Genomic DNA, 10,795 nt, shown 5'->3' with positions numbered 1-10,795 from the left:
AAGTGGCCCACTCCTGCGCCTGGTCCGTATGTTCGTATGTATCTGCTGCCAATGTCCTTCTCGGTGGTAGAGCTTGTGACTTTGGAATGTGCCAAGAAACCTTGGTGAGTAGCTAAAGTGCACCTTGTCGATGGTACGCACTGCTACAACTGGCAATAAAAAATTGCCAGTGGAAATAACACTCATTTTGCACTTTAAAATAGTCATTACAAACCACCGTTTCAAAACATCAGGTTCTCTGCAAATTTTCCAAATAATTTCAGAAAATATTATAAAATAAATTTTAGTTGAAAATTAGGGGTCACGAAAGGATTTAGAATTTAATCAGTTTTAAAGTACCTTAAAACACCGACGTCAGAACTTTTAAGGAAAGGCATGTTTGAAATAGCTTCAAGGGATGAGCGTGAAGCGATCGTAATTCCTGCGACTGCATGATTGAGATGAGAATCGATCAATCGAATCTAAAAGCACCGCCCAAACAGGGACTTGAACCCTGGACCCTCAGATTAACAGTCTGATGCTCTACCGACTGAGCTATCCGGGCTTCAAGGAATAAGGGGGAACAGCGACCTTTACTGGCTGACAGCGAACATGATTATTTTTCTGATATTTGTATTATCACTGTCATACCCACCTCTACACGCCAAACCTCCAACACACACACACACTACAAATCTTAATCCTTACACTTTCCGCCAGCTCCCAACCTGCACCAAGTAAACGCTCTTTCGTATTTTCTTTTTTTTATTTGTAGTGGTTATGTGGCGGGGGAAGGGGGGCGGATGGTGGTGAGATGGGCGAATGGGGGCTGTTCATTGAAAGCCAAAATTGATCATATTCAGCTAACTCCTCATTGAAGGTAAATGCAAACATGTGCACAAGAACCAAAAGAGTGTCCGCTTAGGAAACCCTTCCAAATGCATGCGATGGGGATTGGGTGTGCCAGAAGAAGCATTAACACAGAGGTCCAGTCACGCAGCCACTGGAAGGTGGCAGCCCGGGTTCCATTCTGCGCTGGTTATCACCGAAGAAAGATGAGGTCACCTCAGCCTAGCATTTAACATGCTTGCAAAGTTTAACGAGACATGTAAAGAGTTGGGCCTCTCAGGAGACCCTTCCAACTGTCAGCGCTGGAAAGCAGACGAGGAAAACCAAACAAGGACACGGGGTAAGGCACACCTTCACCAAAATGGATGACGGGCATCCGGCATCCATGGCTCGCTGGGCCTGGTGGAGTGGTGGATATAAGCAAAACCTGTCCCTGGTTGTGAAGGATAGGTCTGGCCACGCTGCCGCGGAACACTCCAAGTATTTGGACTGGTACGCGCCACCTGTCCCTCATGGAACAATTTATGCAGAGAAACATCTTTGACCACAAGTCCTTCGGGCACTGCTCAGCACGTAACGTCTTAGAGGCCCTGAGGGAAAAGGAGAGGGTGGATCCTGTGGGATGGTTCCCCGAGTAGACTGTCAAAGCCATTTGGCAGAATGCCTCATCGCCAGGATTTTCCAACAAACACCAAGATGTAGCTTGGCTGGTGGTGAGAAAGGCCCTCCCGGTCAGATCCTTCCAACAGGTCCGAAGTCTCACCCCCTCTGCACGTTGCCCTTAAGGTGACTGTAGTTGGGAAGACGCCATTGTTCACCTCCTTGTGGATTGTGCCTTTGCAAAGAAGGTCTGGATAGAGATGCATTGGTTTTGGTCAAGATTCATCCCGAGCAGTTCTGTGACACAGGACTCTGTGTTCCACGGACTGTTCCCAGGGACATACACCGAGACAAAGATCAACTGCAGCTGGAGGATCATCAACTTGGTGAAAGCCGCTCTTTGGTCTGCCCGAAACTTGTTGGTCTTCCAGTCCAAAGAGTTGTCTCGGACAGTGTCTTGCAGACTGGCACATTCCAATGCCCAGGACTACATATTGAGGGACTCACTAAAGTTTGGGGCAGCTACTGCAAAGGCACAATGGGGAAAGGTCACTGTCTAAGACCTTTCTGCCATAGTGCACCGAGGGGATGGGAATTGTATAGACCCCTCAGACTGTATGACTCCGCAGGAATGTATGCAGCGAATACTTAAGTGTATAATAATTGCATTGAAGCACCTGAGAGTGCAACATGATCTATGTAGTAAATGTGAATCCCATTACTCTGTCTGACTGTCTGTAATGGCCATGCTGAGATGCCTGTATTATTCATCAATTGTATTGAAGCGCCTTATGCTCTATGTGGAAAAGTTAGATATGATTGCACGCTTTGTGATGGCGATTGTGAAATGGTCTGTATGTTCTTTCAGATATTTTACGAATAAAGTATATTTTCCCCAAAAAGAAGGATGTAAGCAAAATATGCAGATGCTGGAAATCTCAAGGCAGATATTCCTGGTAGAGAAATGGCAGCGAATTCAACACTAAGGTAAAAGCAAAATACTGCAGTTGATGGAAATCTGAAACAAAAACAGAAAGTGTTGGAAAAACTCAGCAGGTCTAGAGCAGCAACTCTGGAGAGAGAAACAGAGTTAACTTTTCGAGTCCGTATGACCCGACTTCGGGGCTGAAGAGCAGAGGAAATGTAATGAAATTTTGACAGCCGCCGATGGAGGAGATATGGATGCGAAGGCGAGTTATGGTGAGTGGTGGATATATTGGTTTGTGCGGCTACTGATGGATCCCAGCTCCACATGGGTGCCCAGATTTGAACGGTTACTCTGACCAATTTAGCACAGCGGCTGGGCCACGCACTATGAAAGAAGGAGTGGCCTAAATGGCCAAGTGGTTATGGTACTGGGCTTGTGACCCCAAGATCAAGAGTTCAAATCTCACAATGGCAAACTATGAAACAATGTAACTTCATTTGAAAACAGATGAAAGAAGGAGTCCTCAGTGTGAAGGTGGGAGGCTGCCTTCACCCCGGCACTATTTGGTTGTCACTCCGACCAACACTGTCATGAACATATGCACCTCCAGGCTTATATCCGTGTCCTTCGGGACTCGGGGCAGCTTTGGACGAACAAGTCACTCTCGGGACAGACATTGAACTTCACCACCCGCTGCCCCTCAGAGAATATTCTGTGCTCTTATTGATCTTTTGTGCCCTTTGCAAACTCTCTTTATTAGCGGATGTAATGATTCATCAGCTGAGGGGTGGTTATAGGTAGCTGTGCTCCCAACAGAGTCATGTTTTGCACTTGTGGGAGTCAATGTCCGGTGTTATCACTCCTCACGGTTTGGGATGCTCTTATCTTCAGGCGCCACATGAATGCAGATTGTTGCTGCTGTTGTTTGCTTTCAGAATTTCCCTTTCACTATCAACGCTCCAGTTCCTACACTCATCTGGTCTTTCAGTGGTTTGGAGTTCTCTGTATCTGACTCAACATTCGCCGTATTGCCTTATCCTCTCTCTACGTTGTATCCTCTCTCAACGTTGACTTGGGACGGAGTTGGTGCGGAGTACTACATGAACTGTGTTTTTTTTTGCGGCAATGTCTTTGATTTGCCTGCTGTCTATCTCCTCCTTGAGTAATAGCTCTCCCCCCACCCCCCGACACCCCCCGCCACCCTGTCTCCGCCCCCACCACCTCAAAAAACTGTTTACTGTTGAATAGATCCAATAATGTCGTCTGAGACTTTGAATCTATGTGACTGGGGTTCAGATTCTTGCTTTGCTTTCAAAGAAATCTCCGAAGAACACAAAGGCAAAGAGGAACTTGAAATTAAATAATCTAGGAACACGATAGAAAATCTTAAAACATTTCTTAGTTGCTTCCATGACACAGTTGTAATGGCGTAGGTTCGCTTTTACAGATGAGTGAACTTAATTAACACTAATGCTGCCGAGGACGAATTCCTGGAGTGTTTGGGGATGGGCTTCTGGAGCAGTATATAGAGGAACCAACTCTGGATCCGGCTATTTTATATTTCGGATTATCTAACGAGAAATGGCTAATTAATAATCTTGCTTTAAAGCAGCCATTAGGAAATAGTGATCTTAATCTGATGGAATTTTATATTAAGGTTGGAAGTGACAACGTTAAGTCCGAAACTAGGGTCCTAAATCTGAACAAAGGAAATTATGAAAGTATGAGGGGCAAGTTGTGTATTGTGAAAATACATGAAAACATTTGATGGTAAACAGGCAATGGCTAGTATTTAAAAATGTATTACATGGTCTACAACAAATGTACATTCTTCTAGGCACAAAAAGCCAACAGGAAAGGTGAATCAACTGCAGCTAACAAAAGGGGATACAGATTGCATCAGATCAAAGGAAGTGGCTCATAATGTTGTCAGAAATCTGATTACTGGGAGCAATTTAGAATCCAGCAAAAGATGGCGAAGAAACTGATGGAGAAAGGGAAAAAGCAATATGAACACAAGCTAGCAAGGAACATAAAGGTGGACTGTAAAAGCATCTTTAGGTTTTTCAGAAAGGAAAAGAATAGCTTCGACAAATCTGTATCCATTACAGGCGGAGGCAGAAGAATTTATAATAGAGAATAGGGAAATGGCGAAGAAACTAATGCCTATCTTCACGGAGGAAGAAATAGAAAATCTTCCCGAAATACTAAGGAACCTAGGCTTGTGAAAATGAGGAACTGAAAGAAATTAATTTTAACAAAGAAGTAGTACTCGAAAAATTAATTGGATTGAAAGTTGATAAATCCCCAGGGCCAGAGGACCTTCATCCCAGCTTATTGAAGGAGGTGGCTTGAGAGATACTGGATGCATTGGTGATTATCTTTCAAAATTCTACAGATTCTGGAAAGGTTCCTGCAGACTGGAAAATAGCAAATGTAACCCCACTGTTTAAGGAGGGAGGAGAGAGAGAAAGCAGGAAATGACAGACCAGTTAGTTTCAGTAGCAGGGAAAATGTCAGAATCTATTATAAAGAATGTGATAGCTAGATATTAGGAAAATAATGATATGATTAAGAAGAATCAGCACGGATATATGAAAGTGAAATAATATTTGACAAACCTGATGGAGGTTTCTGAAGATGTTACCTGTAGCACAGAGAAAGGAGAGCAGTGGATGTGGTGCATTTAGGTTTTTGGAAGGATTTTTGTTAAGGCCACATGGGACATTAGTAAACAAGATAATTAGTGCATGGCAGTGTCCTGCAAAATAGGAAACGTCACTCACAGCATGGTTGTCCAATGGATGCTGCACTGCTGGATCTTCATTTGGTAGAGCACTGCTGACCTCACCGTTAGCACAGGAATGGACCAGATCCTCGCTGGACAGCTAGGTAGCTCTATTTTCAATGTCCATGAGAACCGAGATTTCAGGCATTCCTCCACCAGTCCGCAACCTCTCCCTTTTGTTGTGTGCCTGCTTGCCCTGCATGAATAGAGATAGAGAGATTAAAAGCAGGATGCCTGCCATGCCAGATGATAAGTATGCCTTGCATGTGTAGGTGGTGAATGCTCTCATGGACAGGGTGAGGACAATATGGTAATGGTTAGTGGTAACCCAGAGGATTGGGAAAGTTTTAAAACCAACAAAAGATGACCAAAAAATAATAGAGGGAGAAAATAAACTTTGAAGGTTAACTAACAAGTAGTATAAAAACGGTCAGTAGGAGCTTTTTTAAAGATGTAAAAAGGAAGGGAGAGGCAAAAGTGAACATAGGGCCCTTACAGAATTAGGCTGGGGAAATAATATTGGGGAAACAGGAAATGGCAGAGGAGTTGAATAAATAATTTGCATCAGTCTTCACAGTAGAAGACCCTAATAGCATACCAAAAATACAAAATAATCAAAGGGCAAAAGGAGGAGAGGAAATATATATCACAATGATCACTAGAAAAAATGTACTCAGGAAACTAATGGGGCTAAAGTCCGATAAGTCCTTGGATCTGATGGGTTGCATCCTAAGATATTAAACAAAGTAGCTACACAAATAGTGCATACACTGGTAGTAATCTTCCAAGAATCCTTAGATTCTGAAAAAGTCCCAGAGGACTGGAAAACTGCCAATGTAACGCCCTTCTTCAAAAATGGAGGCAGACAAAAACAAGTAAATATAGGCCAGTTAGCTTAACATCCGTCATTAGGAAAATGTTAGACTATTATAAAGCATGCAATAGCAAGGCATTTAGAAATGCATAATATAATCAAGCAGAGTTACCTTGGCTTCATGAAGGGGAAATCATGCTGGATGAATTTATTAGAATTCTTTGAGGAGGTAAAAAGCAGGATGGATAAATGGGAACCAGCCGATGACATATATTTGAATTTCCAAAAGTCGTTCAATTTGGTACCACACATGAGGTTTCTTAATAAGATAAGATCCCATGGTAAACAAAAACAAAAATACCTGGAAAAATTCAGCAAGTCTGACAGCATCCGCGGAGAGGAACACAGTTAACATTTCAAGTCCGTATGATCCCTCAACAGAACTAAGTAAAAATAGAAGAGAGGTGAAATATAAGCTGGTTTAAGGGAGGGGGGCGGTGGGACAAGTAGAGCTGGATAGAGGACCAGTGATAAGTAGAGATAACCAAAAGATGTCACAGACAGGGTAGAAAAAAGGACAAGCAAGGTACAGATAGCCTTAGTGGGGGTGGGGTGGGGTGAAGGAATTGAAAAAGGCTAAAAGGTAGAGATAAAACAGTGGATGGAAATATATTTAAAAATAATGTAAATAGATGGGAAAAGAAAAATCTATCTGAATTGATGGAAAAAAGGGGGGAGGAATCGGAAAGGGGGTGGGGATGGAGGAGAGAGTTCATGATCTAAAATTGTTGAACTCAATATTCAGTCCAGAAGGCTGTAAAGTGCCTAGTCTGAAGATGAGGTGCTGTTCCTCCAGAAGGTGTTCTACAAACTGATCACGCAGTCTGTGTTTGAACACCTTTGGTCTGTCCACAAGCATGACCCAGACCTCCCTGTCGTTTGCCATTTCAACACTCCACCCTGCTCTCATGCCCACATGTCCGTCCTTGGCTTGCTGCATTGTTCCAGTGAAGCTCAATGCAAACTGGAGGAACAACACCTCATCTTCTGACTAGGCACTTTACAGCCTTCTGGACTGAATATTGAGTTCAACAATTTTAGAACATGAACTCTCTCTTCCATCCCTACCCCCTTTCCGATTCTCCCACCCCTTTTTTTCCAATAATTTATATAGATTTTTCTTTTCACACCTATCTACGTTATTTTTAAATGTATTTCCATCCATTGTTTTATCTCTACTTTTTAGCCTTTTTTGATTCCTTCACCCCACCCCATCCCCACTCGGGCTATCTGTACCTTGCTTGTCCTGCTTTCTACTCTTAATTAGCACATTCCTTGGATAACATCACCACCTTCAACACCTTTTTGTCCTTTTGTCTGTGACATCTTTTGGTTATCTCTATCTATCACTGGCCCTCTATCCGGCTCTACTTGTCCCACCCCCCTTAAACCAGCTTATATTTCACCTCTCTTCTATTTTTATTTAGTTCTGTTGAAGGGTCATTCGGACTTGAAACATTAACTGTGTTCCTCTCCGCAGATGCTGCCAGACTTGCTGAAGTTTTCCAGGTATTTTTGTTTTTGTTTTGGATTTCCAGCTTCCGCAGTGTTTTGCTTTTAGCTAAGACCCCATGGTGTTTGGTGTAGTATATTAGCATGGATAGAGGATTGGCTAACTAATAGAAGACAGGGAGTTGGGTTAGTAGCGGGATGGGGGGCATTTTCAGGATTGCAATCTGTAACTAGTGGAGTGCCTCAGAGGTCAATGCTAGGGTCTGAATTATTTACAATGTATATAAATGATTTAGATGAGGGAAGTGAATGTATTATTGCCAAGTTTGTGGATGACACAAAAATAGTTGAGATAGTAAGTGGTGAGGAGTACACAGAGTCTGTAGAGAGATACAGACAGGTTAAGTAAATGAGCAAAAACTTGGTAGATGGATTATAATGTGGAAAAATGTGAGCTTATGCTTTTTGGCAGGAAGAATAGAGGAGCTGAATGTTACTTACATGGAGAAAGACTGCAGAAATTTACAACCAGAGGGATTTGGGGATCACCATGCATGAATTCCAAAAAGCTAACATACAAGTTCAGCAGGTAACAGGGAAGGCAAATTGGCATTGGCCTTTATTTCAAAGGAAGTGGAGTATAAAAATAGGGAAGGCTTGCTAAAACTATACAAGGCACTAGTTAGGATACACCTAGAATACTGAGAGCAATTTTCGTCCCATTATTGAAGAAAAGATATACTACCATTGGCGGGAGTCCAGAGAAGGTTCACGAGGTTGGTCCCGGGCATGGAGGGATTTTCTTATGAGGAGAATTTGAGTAGTTTGGGCCTGTGTTCATTGGAGTTTAAAAGAATGAGACATGACCTTATTGAAACATATAAGATTCTCAGGGAGCATAACAGTGTAGATGCTGAGAGGTTGTTTCCCCTTGTGGGAGAGTCTACGACCAGAGGGCATAATCTCAGAGTAAGGGGTCGCTCATTTTAGACAGAGATGAGGAGGAATTTATTCTCTCAGAGGGTAGTGAATCTGTTGAATTCTATACCGCAAAGGGCTGTAGAGGTTGGGTTGTTAAGTATATTCAAGGCTGAGATGGACAAATTTTTAATCAGTAAGGGAATCAAGGGTTGTGGGGAAAAGGCAGGAAAGTGGAGCTGAGGGTTGTCAGATCGGCCATGATCTCATTCAATGGCGGAGCAGACTCAATGGGCCAAATGGTCTACTTCTGCTCCTCTGTCTTATGGCCTTGTGGCCTTGTAAAATGCGATTGGGGTGGTGTATTGGTATAGATTAAGAATTGGCTAAAAGGCAGAAATTAGAGAGTAGGAATAAACTGACCATTCTCAGGGTGGCAGGGTGTTACTAGTGGGGTACCATAAGGATCTGAGCAGGGGCCACGGCTCTTCATGATCTATATAAATCAGTTGTATGCAGGGACCAAATGTAATATTTCCAAGTTTGCTAATGACACAAAACTAGGTGGGAATGTGAGTTGTGAGGAAGATGCAATGAGGCATACGGGGATTTGGACAGATTAAGTGAATGAGCAAGAACATGGCAGACATAATATAATATGAATAAGTGTGCAGTTATCCACTTTGGTAGAAAAAAACAGAAATGCAGGGTAGCCTTTAAATGGAGAGAGCTTGGCAAATGTTGATGTCCAAAGGGACCTGGGTGTCCTTGCTCATGAGTCACCAAAAGCTAGCATACAGGTGCAGCAAGCAATTAGGAATGCAAATGGCATGTTGGCCTTCATTGCAAGGGGATTTGAGTACAGGAGTAAAGATGTCTACTGCAGTTGTGTAGATGCTTGGTGAGACTGCAGCTGGAGTACTGTGCACAATTTTCTTCTCCTTATCTAAGGAAGAATGCATTTGCTATAGAGGGATTGCAGTGGATGCTCATCAGACTAATCTCTGGGATGACAGGATTGCCCTCTGAGGAGTGATTGGGGAAACTAGGTTTCTATTCCCTAGAATTTCGAAGAATGAGAAGTGATCTCATAGAAACTTACAAAATTCTTCCACGGCGTGACAAGGTAGATGTGGATAGAATGTTTCCCCTGGCTGGTGACTCCAGGACCAGGGGACGCAGTCTCACAATGAGGGGCAAGCCATTTAGCACCGAGGTGAGGAGGAATTTCTTCATTCAGAAGTTGGTGAATCTTTGGAATTCGCTATTCCAGAGAGGTGTGGAAGCTCAAACATTGAGTATCTTCAAGACAAAAATTGGTAGCTCTCTGGATACTAATGACATCAAGGATATCAGGGTAGTGGGGGGAAATGGCGTTGAGAAAGATGATCGGCCATGGTCTGTTTGAATTCTGGAGAAGCCTCAATGAGCCGGATGGCCTACTTGTGCCCCTATTTGCTATGTCCCTATAATATGGAGGGCAGTGATGAGAATAAAACCATGAAGGGATAGAAGGATATTAGCCCAGGAAACGATAGAGAGATGACAGGAATATTAAATATTATTTTTCTCTGGTATTTAACAGTGACCCGACACCCCATCTGCTTCGACTGATCTGCTGCTGGAAGCCTCAACAATGATTTTGCTACCTCTGGACTTGACTATCCCAATGCACTGCTCGCCAACCGCCCATATTCTGCCCTCCATAAATTTGAGGTCATCCAAAACTCCGCTGCCCATGTCCCATAAAATCTTGTCCCATGTACTCGATGACCTACGTTGGTTCCCCTTAAAGCAGATTTTTAAATTCCTTTAAAAAAAGTTATTCAAATAAATCACAACTCCCTAAGGCAGTAATTTTCCACAATGCCAGCAAAACCTCAATACTCCAAGACATCTGCACACATCTAATTCTGAATGTTTGAGCAGCCCAGATTTTAATCGCTCCAACGCTGATGGCCATACCATCATCGGCCTGGGACCAAACTCTGAAATGACCTCCCAAAGCCTCTCCACATCTCTTCCTTCCTTTCAAATTCCCATTTCACCCTATCTCTTTGCACAAGCATTTCACCATCTGGCCTCATGCTCTGTTAAAGGTGAAGGAAAAGCTGGCATTTGTGTAGCACCTTTCACAGCATTAAGGTATCCCAAAGCTCTTTGCAGGCAATTAAACTATTTTGAAGTGTACAGGGTAGATATACATAGAACCCCAGGCATTAATCCCCCGCCCCTCTTCACAATGGTGCTGTGGGATCTTTCACACATCTTTCACCAAAAAAAGGCAGTACCAAGTTTACAACTTTAAGCAATGTCAGTGGGTGGAGAGTAAGCTTGTCAATCAAAATAAAGATGTGGGCACTAGTGGCTGGGCCAGCATCTGTTGCTCATCCCCAGTACCCTTGAG

The 10,795-nt window shown here is 43.1% G+C and overlaps 1 non-coding gene across 1 annotated transcript; it reads right to left on the bottom strand.

Annotated features, from left to right (window-relative positions):
- Positions 1-471: 471 nt before the first annotated feature.
- Positions 472-544, bottom strand: trnan-guu. The gene has a single exon. It is a non-coding gene; the product is annotated as a tRNA-Asn (tRNA).
- Between the last annotated feature and the right edge of the window lie 10,251 nt (positions 545-10,795).

The sequence above is a fragment of the Carcharodon carcharias genome, chromosome 24, assembly GCF_017639515.1.
Source record: "Carcharodon carcharias isolate sCarCar2 chromosome 24, sCarCar2.pri, whole genome shotgun sequence".
Taxonomy (NCBI): domain Eukaryota; kingdom Metazoa; phylum Chordata; class Chondrichthyes; order Lamniformes; family Lamnidae; genus Carcharodon; species Carcharodon carcharias.
Note: the sequence above shows the minus strand (reverse complement) of the source record. Positions and strands in the feature narration are given on the sequence as shown.